We start from the raw sequence: 15,783 nt of genomic DNA, 5'->3' as shown, positions 1-15,783 counted from the left end.
TAGTGACACTTATTTACAGGGCATACCTCCAATTTCACAGTAACATAAATTAGTTTCAAAACAGTAAATGTCAACATTTTAATAGTGACCATCACAGCTTCAAGATAATTGTGTCAACATGGGGCCGGTTGATTTGAAAAAATGGGAAAGGAAGATGGGTTTAATTATGGATGAACGTTAGTCCAAAGATTTCAGTTTTAACCCAAGTTGGGAAAAGATGGAAGTTTTGTATAGCAGCAAGTCAAGAATCACAGCAAATAAAGAAAAAAACACCACCACCACCAGCCCTCCCTCAAGAGTCACATTGCAAACCACAACATGGATTTTAGCCATTTGACCATCACTGGCTCAGTTGCCTTTGGAGGAATTAAGTGAGGTGTTGCTGAGGGAAATGTGGTTTTGGGAGAGTCCCTGAATCCAAAGTCTATATGGACTTTAAAAAAATATGTTCCACTTTTCATTTCATATTCAAATATGCACCATGGCCATTTACAGATTTAAGAACAAACCTGGCATTACTTTGGAAATGCCCATCACATAATTAATTAAAGGTCAAATTAGACATATGGCTGGTCATATGATTTAAACCTGTGATTAGCTGAGAGGAAGCCAATTGGCATTTTATTGCTTGTTATATTTTCTCCAATGTGCTTCGCTAGTCAGCAACTGGAATAAGAAAAAAAGAAAGTTGGTGTTGTGAAACAAAGGTAACTATATCCCAAAGGTGCTTTTTCAGGAGGCAACTGGACTTTCTTGTCTTTTCTTTTGAAGACATTTCACTTCTCATCCAAGAAGCTTCTTCAGCTGTGAGAGGATAGTGCGGAATGGAAGGATTTATATTCCTTGCAGACAGCTACCGTATATATAAATCTTTCCATTCCCCACTATCCTGGCAGAGCTGAAGAAGCTTCTTGGATGAGAAGCGAAACCTCTTCAACAGAAAAAACAAGAAAGTCTAGTTGCCTACTGAAAAAGCACCTTTGAAATATAGTTACCTTTGTTATACAATCAGGGTTGTCCCCTTTGGGACAGCCATGACCTGGATGACTGAGAATCTCTACAGATTTAAAGGTAACTATATTATCCTGAAATATTATTCTTAGTTGGGCAGACTGAGGTAGAAAAGACAAGAAGAGTGCTATGGCAGACGTAACATAATATATAGGTATCTTGTTGTATACAGATGCACAACTAATCATTTTCAGAAAAGCTATGGAAAAAAAGACATAGGGTTTAAACCAGGGGTGTCCAAACTACGGCCCGCGGGCCAACTGCGGCCCGCGGGTCAGTTTTTATTGGCCCGCAGCAAATTCTGAAAGTATAACTGAATATGGCCCTTTTCGGCCGCCTCCCGGTGCTTGCCCGGTGGTTCGCTGCGAGGCTCGCGGCTCCTCCCCATGGGCGGGGAATAATGAAGGGAAGGGGCGGAGGAGGCGGCGAGCGGGAAAGAGGCTGCTGGCCGTGCCCGACCCCAGCAGTTCTACCCTCGCCTTCCTCGGGCCCCCTGGTGAGGCTCCTCGCGCCTCCCCATGTCGGACACGCGTGGCGGCAGTGACAGCCATCGAGAAACAGGTGAGGCGGCGAGCGGGAAAGAGGCTGCTGGCCGTGCCCGACCCCAGCAGTTCTACCCTCGCCTTCCTCGGGCCGCCTGGCGAGGCTCCTCGCGCCTCCACCCCTTGGGCAGGGAATAACGAAGGGAGGGGGCGGAGGAGGCGGCGAGCGGGAAAGAGGCTGCTGGCCATGCCTGACCCCAGCAGTTCTACCCTCGCCTTCCTCGGCCGCTTGGCGAGGCTCCTCGCGCCTCCACCCCTTGGGCAGGGAATAACGAAGGAGGGGCGGAGGAGGCGGCGAGCGGAAAGAGGCTGCTGGCCGTGCCCGACCCCAGCAGTTCTACCTCGCCTTCCTCGGGCCGCCTGGCGAGGCTCCTCGCGCCTCCACCTCTTGGGCAGGAATAACGAAGGAGGGGCGGAGGAGGCGGCGAGCGGAAAGAGGCTGCTGGCCGTGCCCGACCCCAGCAGTTCTACCACCGCCTTCCTCGGGCCGCCTGGTGAGGCTCGCGCCCACCCCTTGGGCAGGGAATAACAAAGGAGTTTCAAGTTCATACCAAATACAAAACAAAGCCAAGATCAGGGTGTCAAACTTGGTCTCTTTAAGACTTGTGGACTTCAATTCCCAGAGTTCCTCAGCCAGCTTTGCTGCCTGAGGGACTCTGGGAGTTGAAGTCCACAAGTCTTAAAGAGACCAAGTTTGGACACCCCTGTTCTATGCCCATAGCCACATCCACTCAGTCACATGAGCAGTTAGCCATGCCCACCCAGTCACATGAGCAGTTAGCCACGCCCACCAGTCACATGACCACCAAGCCACACCCCAAAATAAGCCACGCCCACAGAACTGGTACGAAAAAATTTTAGACCCCCCCCCCCGTTCAATGGTGTGGCCCGGGCCTTTGCTTATTTTTCTGTATTTGGCCCTCACCAAAAAAAAGTTTGGACACCCCTGGTTTAAACTGTTAACTATATTTATACAGTAACTATTCCCAACTTAGTGCTCTCCACATATAGCTGGTCCTCAACTTACGGCCACATTTGAGCCCAACATTTCTGTTGCTAAATGAGACAGTTGTTCAGTGAGTTTTGCCCCCATTTTATGACTGTTCTTGCCACAGTTGTCAAGTGAATCACTGCAGTTATTAAGTTAGTAACACGGTTGTTAAGTGAACCTGGCTTCTCAATTGACTTTGCTTGTCAGAAGGTCACAAAAGGTGATCACATGACCCCAGGGCACTACAGCCATCATAAATGCATTCCATTTGCCAAGCATCTGAATTTTGATCACATGACCATGGGGTTGCTGCAACGGTTGTAAGTGTGAAAAAGGGTCATCAGTCACTTTTTTGCAGTGCTGTTGTAACTCTGAACAGTCACTAAACAAGCTGTTGTAAGTCGAGGACTACCTGTATTTGGAGACTATAATTTCTGAGCTTTCAGCCAGTGGTGCCCTCAGTCCTATCAGACTGGAGATGGTTCTTGACAGGCCACCCATTTTTTTCAAAGGCCAGACAACCTTAATCATCTTCATGACAGAAAAAGCAACAAGAAATGCAGACTTTATTTCCACACTCACTTGGTCAGAAGTATCTCTGAGAGTGCTCCAAAACAGATGGCTGCTACGTTGAAAAGGAGACCTGGCGGGGGATCCTTAAATGCAATGATCATCTGGTAGACCAGGAATGGAATGCTGATCATGAGAACCAGGACTGTGCAGAAGATGATCCACTGATGCCACTGTGTCGCCAGAAGTCTCCAGGGGGACTTTTTCTCAAGTTGGTACTGGGGAGAAGGGGAGATACAAAAAAGCAAGCATGATATTCAAGCAACTTTAGGCCATGCAATGATGAATGCTTGCTGCTAATACTTTAGAAAGGTAAAACTTTATGAAATGGTTCATATTGGATCATAAATATATAAGTCGTTGAGAGCTTTTCTGATTTCACAAAAGGATTTCAACAATATTTCTTGTTTGCTTATATTGAGCAATGTATTTATGGCAGGAGAGAGCATTAAAATGTAACCTATGACTGCATGTACGATATTTGGGAGTTTTAAAGATAAAGGCAAAATGGGCAACATATTCCATTAATAGAGAATGGCCTTGAGCTACCGGAACAAATCATTTGAGATTCAGTTATTGCATATTAACTTCCTGAATCTTCATTCTGTCAAAAACTAACAGGGAAAACATATTGTCTGAGATCAAAACTCAAAAAGCCCAAGTCAGAAACAAAGCAATATTCATTTTCCAGGATCCAGAAAATGCTACATTTAGTGGAAAAATATGAACTTTAGGCATCTGTCCTAAAAAAAACCTAATATGAACATTAAAAATTGGCTCTGTTGCTTTGCTGTCACCTATCAGGAATGAATGAAAGGCAATTCTTTTCCACTCAAGAAATTTAAAAAAAAGTGTTTCTGAGTAAAAAAACCAACACCCCGATATGGTTACATTTAAAAATAAAGCACTTACATGTACAAAATTTACATTTAAAAGCTCACATGTGGAAGTAATATGTAAAAGTGCAACACAGGAATATTTTTAAAAAGAATTCACTGAAGTTATATTCAAAACTATGAGATATGTTAGGGAAAATAACATGCAAAAACCGAGGGTATTAGGGTAAGAATGAAAACATATAGATTTGAAAAGCAGATTGTTTTTTTTTTAAAAGCTATTCTAATTACTAATTGGGACAGCAAAAAAACTGATCTACATAGATTCAACTTCCCTAATTAAGGCACTGTACACATTCTCCCCATTTTATCGCTACGGCTGAGTCTTATTTACTTCATAAGTAGCCTTATTTGTGTTGATAATTGCCTCTGAAATTCCAAAGTCACTCATGGTTAGTGAAGAACTGAACCTGGGTCAGTTCAAGACCTAGTCTTAAAATTCTTTACAGCAGCCACAATAACATTTGGTATTTAAATAATAGCATGTTTAAAACACTTTTTATCTGAAAGACCTAAGGGACGCTCTTGTATGCCACGTTGGATGAAACTAGGTGCAAAGTGGTATGAAACTATCACAGGGGCAAATGAAGTTCTTAGCATGCCTGATGATTATGAAGGACTCTGGAAGACTCTGGGAGGTATAGTTTCATAAGGCTAAGTTAATTACAACTTCTGTTTGTCTGTCATTTTCTTTGAAACTTTAAAAAGCATTAGCCATAACTGAGAGAGCTTTAAGGATCTAGGTCTGCTTTGTGACCTTACATTTCTACTTAATTATCACATTAAAAATATACAATTTTCAGTCTTGAATTCTTTTTATCACTACATAAGTAACTTTTTCTTTCAATGAATATCAAGGGTTGTTTTTTTTCAGTCTGAATTGCTTATGATTATTTTAAAAAAAAGAAAAATTCCAAACTTCACCAAATAAAAGCTATCTAGATGCTAAAGAACAATTAACCACAGTATTATTTCATAGTATGCCACATTTGCTATCTTTTGTATCAATACTGACAAAATATGTGAGTCAGGCATACAATCAGAAAAAGAAAGTTGGTGTTGTGAAACAAAGGTAACTATATTATCCTGAAATATTATTCTTAGTTGGGCAGACTGAGGTAGAAAAGACAAGAAGAGTGCTATGGCAGACGTAACATAATATATAGGTATCTTGTTGTATACAGATGCACAACTAATCATTTTCAGAAAAGCTATGGAAAAAGACATAGGGTTTAAACCAGGGGTGTCAAACTTGGTCTCTTTAAGACTTGTGGACTTCAATTCCCAGAGTTCCTCAGCCAGCTTTGCTGGCTGAGGACTCTGGGAGTTGAATCCACAATCTTAAAGAGACCAAGTTTGACACCCTGTTCTATGCCCATAGCCACATCCACTCAGTCACATGAGCAGTTAGCCACGCCCACCAGTCACATGAGCAGTTAGCCATGCCCACCCAGTCACATGAGCAGTTAGCCATGCCCACCCAGTCACATGAGCAGTTAGCCATGCCCACCCAGTCACATGAGCAGTTAGCCACGCCCACCAGTCACATGAGCAGTTAGCCACGCCCACCAGTCACATGAGCAGTTAGCCACGCCCACCAGTCACATGAGCAGTTAGCCACGCCCACCAGTCACATGAGCAGTTAGCCATGCCCACCCAGTCACATGAGCAGTTAGCCATGCCCACCCAGTCACATGAGCAGTTAGCCATGCCCACCCAGTCACATGAGCAGTTAGCCACGCCCACCAGTCACATGAGCAGTTAGCCATGCCCACCCAGTCACATGAGCAGTTAGCCATGCCCACCCAGTCACATGAGCAGTTAGCCATGCCCACCCAGTCACATGAGCAGTTAGCCATGCCCACCCAGTCACATGAGCAGTTAGCCACGCCCACCAGTCACATGAGCAGTTAGCCACGCCCACCAGTCACATGAGCAGTTAGCCATGCCCACCCAGTCACATGAGCAGTTAGCCATGCCCACCCAGTCACATGAGCAGTTAGCCACGCCCACCAGTCACATGAGCAGTTAGCCATGCCCACCCAGTCACATGAGCAGTTAGCCACGCCCACCAGTCACATGAGCAGTTAGCCATGCCCACCCAGTCACATGAGCAGTTAGCCACGCCCACCAGTCACATGAGCAGTTAGCCATGCCCACCCAGTCACATGAGCAGTTAGCCATGCCCACCCAGTCACATGAGCAGTTAGCCACGCCCACCAGTCACATGAGCAGTTAGCCACGCCCACCAGTCACATGAGCAGTTAGCCACGCCCACCAGTCACATGAGCAGTTAGCCACGCCCACCAGTCACATGAGCAGTTAGCCACGCCCACCAGTCACATGAGCAGTTAGCCATGCCCACCCAGTCACATGAGCAGTTAGCCATGCCCACCCAGTCACATGAGCAGTTAGCCACGCCCACCAGTCACATGAGCAGTTAGCCATGCCCACCCAGTCACATGAGCAGTTAGCCATGCCCACCCAGTCACATGAGCAGTTAGCCACGCCCACCAGTCACATGAGCAGTTAGCCATGCCCACCCAGTCACATGAGCAGTTAGCCACGCCCACCAGTCACATGAGCAGTTAGCCACGCCCACCAGTCACATGAGCAGTTAGCCATGCCCACCCAGTCACATGAGCAGTTAGCCACGCCCACCAGTCACATGAGCAGTTAGCCATGCCCACCCAGTCACATGAGCAGTTAGCCACGCCCACCAGTCACATGAGCAGTTAGCCATGCCCACCCAGTCACATGAGCAGTTAGCCATGCCCACCCAGTCACATGACCACCAAGCCACACCCCAAAATAAGCCACGCCCACCAGTCACATGAGCAGTTAGCCATGCCCACCCAGTCACATGAGCAGTTAGCCACGCCCACCAGTCACATGAGCAGTTAGCCATGCCCACCCAGTCACATGAGCAGTTAGCCACGCCCACCAGTCACATGAGCAGTTAGCCATGCCCACCCAGTCACATGAGCAGTTAGCCATGCCCACCCAGTCACATGACCATTGTCTTTGTAACACTTCAGAAAAGCTCAGAGGGTTGCCAGCTGGATAATCTGAAGATCTTTTCAGCCTTAAATGCTGCAAGCCTACATGTGCTTCCTTGGAAATAAATCAATTGAATCCAGTGGGGCATACTTCAGAATAACCATGCATAAGATTGGACTATTCAAAACAGTAGGTGATGTGATGGGAAATAGTACTTGCTGGCTGTTGCCTGGTCAACCAGGAAGAAGGAGAGTCTTCATTCAAAGGCACGACACGGTCCAAGGCCCGGCGCGGCCTGTTCCCAGGCCGTGACCAGTTCCTCAGTCGTGCCGTGGGCCAGTTCCTCAGGGAATGGCCCAAGCTCCGTCAGGAACCTCTCGGGGTCCATCAGGCGCCTGGGACGGAACCACCGTATAGGTTCCGTCTCCCTGCGGTGGTGAATGGCGGTTCGGAAGTCTAGGCGAAGGAGAAAATGATCCGACCATGACATTGGTTCTGTTACTAAGTCATCTAACACCAGATCATTAAGCCACTGCCCAGAGATATAAATCAGATCCAGCGTGCCTCCCCCCGAGTGCGTAGGGCCATCATTTACTCGAATCAGGTCCAAGGCCGTCATGGAAGCCTGGAACTCCCGAGCTGCCGTCGATGACAAGCCAACTGATGGCAGGTTAAAATCCCCCATGACTATAAGTCATAACGAAGGGAGGGGGCGGAGGAGGCGGCGGCGAGCGGGAAAGAAGCTGCTGGCCGTGCCCGACCCCAGCAGTTCTACCCTCGCCTTCCTCGGGCCGCCTGGTGAGGCTCCTCGCGCCTCCACCCCTTGGGCAGGGAATAACGAAGGGAGTTTCAAGTTCATACCAAATACAAAACAAAAGCCAAGATCAGGGGTGTCCAAACTTGGTCTCTTTAAGACTTGTGGACTTCAATTCCCAGAGTTCCTCAGCCAGCTTTGCTGGCTGAGGGACTCTGGGAGTTAATCCACAAATCTTAAAGACACCAGGTTTGGACACCCCTGTTCTATGCCCATAGCCACATCCACTCAGTCACATGAGCAGTTAGCCATGCCCACCCAGTCACATGAGCAGTTAGCCACGCCCACCAGTCACATGACCACCAAGCCACACCCCAAAATAAGCCACGAAAAAAATTTAGACAACCCCCCCCCCCGTTCAATGGTGTGGCCCGGGCCTTTGCTTATTTTTCTGTATTTGGCCCTCACCAAAAAAAGTTTGGACACCCCTGGTTTAAACTGTTAACTATATTTATACAGTAACTATTCCCAACTTAGTGCTCTCCACATATAGCTGGTCCTCAACTTACGGCCACATTTGAGCCCAACATTTCTGTTGCTAAATGAGACAGTTGTTCAGTGAGTTTTGCCCCCATTTTATGACTGTTCTTCCCACAGTTGTCAAGTGAATCACTGCAGTTATTAAGTTAGTAACACGGTTGTTAAGTGAACCTGGCTTCTCAATTGACTTTGCTTGTCAGAAGGTCACAAAAGGTGATCGCATGACCCCAGGGCACTACAGCCATCATAAATGCATTCCATTTGCCAAGCATCTGAATTTTGATCACATGACCATGGGGTTGCTGCAACGGTTGTAAGTGTGAAAAAGGGTCATCAGTCACTTTTTTGCAGTGCTGTTGTAACTCTGAACAGTCACTAAACAAGCTGTTGTAAGTCGAGGACTACCTGTATTTGGAGACTATAATTTCTGAGCTTTCAGCCAGTGGTGCCCTCAGTCCTATCAGACTGGAGATGGTTCTTCGGCAGGCCACCCATTTTTTTCAAAGGCCAGACAACCTTAATCATCTTCATGACAGAAAAAGCAACAAGAAATGCAGACTTTATTTCCACACTCACTTGGTCAGAAGTATCTCTGAGAGTGCTCCAAAACAGATGGCTGCTACGTTGAAAAGGAGACCTGGCGGGGGATCCTTAAATGCAATGATCATCTGGTAGACCAGGAATGGAATGCTGATCATGAGAACCAGGACTGTGCAGAAGATGATCCACTGATGCCACTGTGTCGCCAGAAGTCTCCAGGGGGACTTTTTCTCAAGTTGGTACTGGGGAGAAGGGGAGATACAAAAAAGCAAGCATGATATTCAAGCAACTTTAGGCCATGCAATGATGAATGCTTGCTGCTAATACTTTAGAAAGGTAAAACTTTATGAAATGGTTCATATTGGATCATAAATATATAAGTCGTTGAGAGCTTTTCTGATTTCACAAAAGGATTTCAACAATATTTCTTGTTTGCTTATATTGAGCAATGTATTTATGGCAGGAGAGAGCATTAAAATGTAACCTATGACTGCATGTACGATATTTGGGAGTTTTAAAGATAAAGGCAAAATGGGCAACATATTCCATTAATAGAGAATGGCCTTGAGCTACCGGAACAAATCATTTGAGATTCAGTTATTGCATATTAACTTCCTGAATCTTCATTCTGTCAAAAACTAACAGGGAAAACATATTGTCTGAGATCAAAACTCAAAAAGCCCAAGTCAGAAACAAAGCAATATTCATTTTCCAGGATCCAGAAAATGCTACATTTAGTGGAAAAATATGAACTTTAGGCATCTGTCCTAAAAAAAAACTAATATGAACATTAAAAATTGGCTCTGTTGCTTTGCTGTCACCTATCAGGAATGAATGAAAGGCAATTCTTTTCCACTCAAGAAATTTAAAAAAAAGTGTTTCTGAGTAAAAAAACCAACACCCCGATATGGTTACATTTAAAAATAAAGCACTTACATGTACAAAATTTACATTTTAAAAGCTCACATGTGGAAGTAATATGTAAAAAGTGCAACACAGGAATATTTTTTTAAAAAAGAATTCACTGAAGTTATATTCAAAACTATGAGATATGTTAGGGAAAATAACATGCAAAAACCGAGGGTATTAGGGTAAGAATGAAAACATACAGATTTGAAAAGCAGATTGTTTTTTTTTAAAAAGCTATTCTAATTACTAATTGGGACAGGAAAAAAACTGATCTACATAGATTCAACTTCCCTAATTAAGGCACTGTACACATTCTCCCCATTTTATCGCTACGGCTGAGTCTTATTTACTTCATAAGTAGCCTTATTTGTGTTGATAATTGCCTCTGAAATTCCAAAGTCACTCATGGTTAGTGAAGAACTGAACCTGGGTCAGTTCAAGACCTAGTCTTAAAATTCTTTACAGCAGCCACAATAACATTTGGTATTTAAATAATAGCATGTTTAAAACACTTTTTATCTGAAAGACCTAAGGGACGCTCTTGTATGCCACGTTGGATGAAACTAGGTGCAAAGTGGTATGAAACTATCACAGGGGCAAATGAAGTTCTTAGCATGCCTGATGATTATGAAGGACTCTGGAAGACTCTGGGAGGTATAGTTTCATAAGGCTAAGTTAATTACAACTTCTGTTTGTCTGTCATTTTCTTTGAAACTTTAAAAAGCATTAGCCATAACTGAGAGAGCTTTAAGGATCTAGGTCTGCTTTGTGACCTTACATTTCTACTTAATTATCACATTAAAAATATACAATTTTCAGTCTTGAATTCTTTTTATCACTACATAAGTAACTTTTTCTTTCAATGAATATCAAGGGTTGTTTTTTTTCAGTCTGAATTGCTTATGATTATTTTAAAAAAAAGAAAAATTCCAAACTTCACCAAATAAAAGCTATCTAGATGCTAAAGAACAATTAACCACAGTATTATTTCATAGTATGCCACATTTGCTATCTTTTGTATCAATACTGACAAAATATGTGAGTCAGGCATACAATCAGAAAAAGAAAATATTTTTAGGGTGCAATATCACGAACCCATGGTTAGGATTAAGCATGACATGCAGGTATTTGGTGTTTAAACACATTTCACCTGCTGTCATAACCACAGATGTAAATAAATATTAACATCTCTTGTCCAATGGAAAGAAATCAGTATATAACTTGGATCAATTAGAAGAAAAATAATATGCTATGCATCACACAGGGGATTTGTTACATGCAACAAATCACATGCTTGCCAAATAAGATGTAGGTTTTTCTTGCGAAGGCACCATGAATTATACTTTCTTGGGGGGAAAAAGATACCTATTTGCTTCCTTGTGGCCTATGGAAGTATATAAGTTAAACTGATACCTTTAACTGAACAAACCATACTGCAAATATTTCTCTTTTATAAAGAAGTTTCTGCATTGTCTTTGTAACACTTCAGAAAGCTCAGAGGGTTGCCAGCTGGATAATCTGAAGATCTTTTCAGCCTTAAATGCTGCAAGCCTACATGTGCTTCCTTGGAAATAAATCCAATTGAATCCAGTGGGGCATACTTCAGAATAACCATGCATAAGATTGGACTATTCAAAAACAGTAGGTGATGTGATGGGAAATAGTACTTGCTGGCTGTTGCCGCTGAGTGGCAACCAGGAAGAAGGAGAGTCTTCATTCTTTAAGAAAGTAGAAAACATTGGAAGCTGCATTTTACTGAAACAGACCATTGGTCCATCAAGGTCATATCATCTACTACAGGGGTCCCCAACCCCCAGGTTGTGGACCAGTACCTGCTGCGGCATGCCAGAAACTCGCACAAACAAGCAAAGCCCCATCCATGGGATGCAGGCAGCACATGAAACCATGCCCCCTCCGGTCCGCAGAAAAACCTCTCTCCATGGAACTGGTCCCTGGTACCCAAAAGGTTGGGGGCCGCTGGTCTACTATATAGAGTCAGAGACAAGGATTTTTTTCCCCAACTCTACTTGAAGATGCCAGAAACAAATCTTGGAAGATGTCCTTCCATAGTAGTTGAAGGGAAGTGATGATGGAGGCAGAAAGACAGCACCAAATTTGTCCTCCTTGGCCACCAGTCAAAAAAAATATACAGTTCTGTGATGAACATGAAATTCTTCTGTTGTATTTATTAAAGAACTATGTTGTCGTATTGAAGAACCTTAGAGAGATAAAGGTTTCATTGGGATCAGATGGTTTCCCACTTGTGATCCCAACCAAAACCTCTGGGTATGAAGAAATGAAGTCCCCAATGATGGAAAAAAGTATAGCCTGACTTTATTTATTTATTTATTTATTTATTTATTTATTTATTTATTTATTTATTTGTTTGTTTGTTTGTTTGTTTGTTTATTTATTTATTTATTTATTTATTTATTTATTTATTTGTCACAACAGTATATACAGGCATAAGCATGAAATAACTATACGATATATAAGCATAAATATAATCATAAGTATGTAGTAACTATATGGAATTGGATACAATCAAAGGGAACATTAGGACAGGAACGGTAGGCACGTTGGTGCTCTTATGCACACCCCTTACAGACCTCTTAGGAATGGGGTGAGGTCAATAGTAGATAGTTTTTGGTTAAAGCTTTGGGGATTCTGGGAAGAGACCACAGAGTCAGGTAGTGCATTCCAGGCATTAACAACTCTGTTACTGAAGTCATATTTTCTGCAATCAAGATTGGAGCGGTTCACATTAAGCTTAAATCTATTGTGTGCTCGTGTATTGTTGTGATTGAAGCTGAAGTAGTCTTCAACAGAAAGGATGTTGTAACAAATGATTCTATGAGTTAAACTCAGGTCATGTCGAAGGCGGCAGAATTCTAAATTTTCTAAACCCAGGATTTCAAGTCTGGTGGCATAAGGTGTTTTGTTGTAATCAGAGGAGTGGAGAACTCTTCTTGTAAAATATTTCTGGACACGCTCAATTGTATTAATGTCCGAAATGAGGTATGGGTTCCAAACAAGCAAGCTGTATTCAAGAATTGGTCTAGCAAATGTTTTATATGCTCTGGTTAGTAGTGTAATGTTTCTGGAGAAGAAGCTATGCAAGATTAAGTTTACAACTCTTAAAGCCTTTTTTGCAATGTAGTTGCAGTGAGCTTTGACACTTAGATCATTTGATATGAAAACTCCAAGGTCTTTAATGGGGTGAGGGTCATCTACAAGGTAATGTCCATCGAGCTTGTATTTATTGTATTTAGCTTGTATTTTTTATTAGTGGAGGTTAAATGTGATTCTGACAAATACAGAGTGGCCTATTTAGACATAAGATTTGTTTGAGCTTCAAGGACTATGTCTGAGAATATTTTCCAATTTCTCTCATCAATTAACTCAGTTTGTAAGAAGTCAGCTAGAACTATGGATTGTTGGAAACTGCATGACCAAAACACTCCAGTATCTAACTGAAATTATTTAGCTAAACCATCTTTTCTATTAAAGAAGAAATAAAATCATAGACTCACAAAGTTGGAGGAGACATTAGAGGTCTTCTGAGCCAGATTCTTGTTCAGGACTATTTCAGAAATATGGCTATTCAACTTTTGTTTAAAAACCTACAGTGATAGAACATCCATAAGTCCAGGAAGCAGATTCTTCTACTGTTTAACAGTTCTCATAGTCAGAAATTCCTTCTTGTTTGGTCTGGACTTCTCTCTGTAAACCTTCACCCATTTTTCTTGTCCTACCCTTGACCATTGTGAAGAATGAATCTACCGCCCTTTCCCTGGGGTAGCTTTTCAAGTATTGGAAGCAGGGGTGAAATCCAGCAGCTTCTGACAGGTTCTGGAGAACCTGTAATTGAAATTTTGAGTAGTTTGGAAAACTGTCAAATACCACCTCTGGCTGGCCCCAGAGTGGGGTGGGAATGGAGATTTTGCAATATCCCTCCCCAAGAGTGGGGAGGGAATGGGGATTTTGCAGTATCCTTCCCCTGCCATGCCCACCAAGCCACAGAACCGGTAGTAAAAAAATTGGATTTCATCACTGATTGGAAGGCTCCTATTCTGTCTCCCCTTAGCTTTATCTTCTTTAGGTTAAATATACTGAGTTCTTTTCACTGGTCTTCATAGGAGCTTTGGTGCTCTTCCCTGTACTCTTTTAAATAAATCTGGACTAATTTCAAACTTGGTCAATGTATCGATAGTTTCAAGATTCTATTGGAAGCTACATCCAGATTTACATACCTTGTGGAAAAATGGCTCTTCTCAACATTTATGTAGAACAGCGCAGAATTCAATGGCTATTAACCACAATGGATAATTTATTTTTTATTTATTTTATTTTCATCAAGCCTGTATTTTATGACAGATACAAGTGTAAACATAATTATAAATACATGTAAAGGGTATGAATAAAAGAAAACATTAGGACAGGGACGGTAGGCACATTGGTGCGCTTATGCACACCCCTTACAGACTTCTTAGGAATGGGGTGAGGTCTACAGTAGACAATCTAAGGTTAAAGTTTTGGGGATTTGGGGAAGAAACCACAGAGTCAGGTAGTGCATTCCAGGTCTTGACAACTCTATTACTGAAGTCGTCTTTTCTGCAGTCTAGTTTGGATTGTATTCTGTCCCCCCAACCACCACAACCAAGAAGACACGCGAGCTGACTATATCTGCCAGCAATTTATTCCTATGACAGATATCAGTTCTGGCAATGAACCTGCGATTGCCAGAACTGATATTGATTGATATCTCCTCAGACCAGCGTAACTGCAGTTCAGAAATAAACAGAAATCCAGAAGCCAAAGTCTTAGTCTCAAAATATTGCAGCCAAAGTTTCCAAGAGTCAGTTTTTGTCTGTCACAAGAAGCTATAGAGCAGCTCCTCCTGATTTTATACCCTGTGGGGTCTGGCTCCGTGACTCAGCACTCTCTAGGCCTGCCCCACCCCTTCTTTTGTTGTTCCCGCCTCTTCTTTCTGCGATGCCTGGGATTTAACCAGGACTGATTGTCAGCAGCTGAGTCTTGAGGCATTTCCTGGGAGGGGGAAGGTATGGGAGAAAGAGGCCTCATCATCTCCTCCACCTGGCCTGCCTCTGGAAGCCCAGTCGGCTCTTCCCCCTCACTCTCTGAGTCACTCTCTGAGTCACTCTCTGCCAAGAGGCCAGGCTCGGGAGCCGAAGACACAACAGATTGGTTTACCATGAGTTTGTCTCTATTGTGTGCTCTTGTCTTGTTTTGGTTGAAGCTGAAGTATTCATTGGCTGGTAGGATATTGTAGCAGATGATTTTATGTACTATGCTTAGGTCAGGCCGAAGATTCTCCAGTACTTTGGAAATACACGAGAAGGAACATAGTTCACAACCTACTTCCAAATGTATTTACAGTAGTTGGAAACAAGAAGCTGAGCTAGATCCAATCTTTCCTCATCTCATCAGACCCTTCTTATGTTCTTAAGAGTGTTTTCAGCAAAGGAAATGGGAAGAAAACTTTGTTAACATCTGTTTTCTGCTTCGTTCTTCCATAAAGTATAGGTGCTGGGAATTGGTACAAGAAGAGTACTTTGATCTCATGATAAGGAGATTGAATTGCCTATTAATTTTGGGCTTATGTGTACTACTGAGTGTTAATAGTAAACTTGCCACATTTAGTTCTTGGATAAAATTTTTGTCAATGTCAATTAAAAAAAGAGTCTACTTTTAATTTTTTCCCCCACTGCACTAATTTGTGGTTTAAATGGATTTGTCAAACTGAAATATGAAAGGAAAATCATGTTTGAGCTAAAAATGGAACAGTGGATGAAAAAGTCCTCTTGCTATATTTATGATTATCCAATTATTCTTATTATTTTAGTCTGAATCAAATTCAGCCTAATAGCACAACTCTAAAGGGCTTTGCTTAAAGTCAGTGCCACTGACTTCAGTGGTGGTTTATTACACTGAAGCAGTGCTCAATAAAATTAACAAAGAGAAGAAATATCAGGGTCAAGCCTACATGAAAATGTAATTGAGTCACCC

This window comes from Ahaetulla prasina, chromosome 3 (assembly GCF_028640845.1).
Source record: "Ahaetulla prasina isolate Xishuangbanna chromosome 3, ASM2864084v1, whole genome shotgun sequence".
Lineage (NCBI taxonomy): Eukaryota > Metazoa > Chordata > Lepidosauria > Squamata > Colubridae > Ahaetulla > Ahaetulla prasina.
Note: the sequence above shows the minus strand (reverse complement) of the source record.